Below are 1309 nucleotides of genomic sequence, written 5' to 3'. Positions count from 1 at the left end.
CCTTAGCTAATATGATCCCCCTGCCTCAGCATCCCAAAGTGCTGGGATTATAGGCATGTGCCACCACACCAGCCCATAATTTAGTCAATTTTCTACTTAGTAAAATTACTTAGTAAACTTTATCTTGGTAAACTTTTTTCATCACCAATTTATAAGTGTTTTTCAGATAATGTCATGATCATAGTATATTTGTATTTTTATATAGCATTTTTACAAATCATATTATACATTAGCATTTTTCATGTTTTTACTCTTTGTGATATTCCATTGAACTACAGTCTATTCTGTGTGATTCACTGAAATTTTTTTCTAAGTGTATCTTTTTAAAAAAATAAATCAGTGCTGTTATGGATAGTAGTGTGCATAATGCTTTCATCGTATTTTTCTTGGAATCACTGGTTCAACAGACAGAACATTTTTAAGAGTCTTAAGAACTGTAGGGGATTAGAAGCACTAATAAGCTTGATAGGTAGACACTGGAAGCAATCAAAGTGAAGAACTAGACAGCGTTGTTACCCATCACTACTATTATTTCCCATTGCAGCTGGATTAAAAAAAGAAAAAAGAAATCAGAATATAAACATTGGAAAGCAGGGGTGTAATTGTCTTATCTGCAGATAAGATTTCATTTTTGGAAACTCTCGTGAATTAACTCAAAAAAACTAGAATAAACAAGAGAATTCTGTAAGGTGTGTGGTTTCAAAGTTGACATACAGAAATCAAGTTTCCTTATATTGAAACTACAGTTGGGATAATGGAAGAAAAAACGACATTTACAATAGACATAAATGAAAGACCAGATGCCCAGGAATTCACAATGCATGTGCAAGACCTGTATGAAGATTTACAGTGCTCCTGGGGACACAGGATGAACTAAACTTACGGAAAGACTTGGATGTCCCATTCACGCGAATGGAAACATTGGACATCATAATAGTCATTTCTTGTACATTAATCTATAACTGTAATGATCCCAATGAAAGCTAGCAATAGAATCTTCTTCGGCACCCCACAATTGATTCCAAGGTTCAAGTGGAAAAATTAACAGGGTCTCGCTTGTTTATAGCCAGAAAATGCCTATAAAAATATGAATGATGCAAGGCACTGTTAAAGCATATTAATAATTAAGCTGGTATAATTTTGAGACACACAGGTCAAGTTTAGAAATGGACCTACACAGTCATGGATATCGGACATCTGGTAAAGCTAGCATTTCAAACTAGTGGCAAAGATAGAGCAGGGACAGCTGGGAAGCATTGGGGAAGAAAATGAAGTTGGATTCAAACCTCACGCCTTACACCAGGATCGA

This window comes from Saimiri boliviensis, chromosome 20 (assembly GCF_048565385.1).
Source record: "Saimiri boliviensis isolate mSaiBol1 chromosome 20, mSaiBol1.pri, whole genome shotgun sequence".
Taxonomy (NCBI): domain Eukaryota; kingdom Metazoa; phylum Chordata; class Mammalia; order Primates; family Cebidae; genus Saimiri; species Saimiri boliviensis.
Note: the sequence above shows the minus strand (reverse complement) of the source record.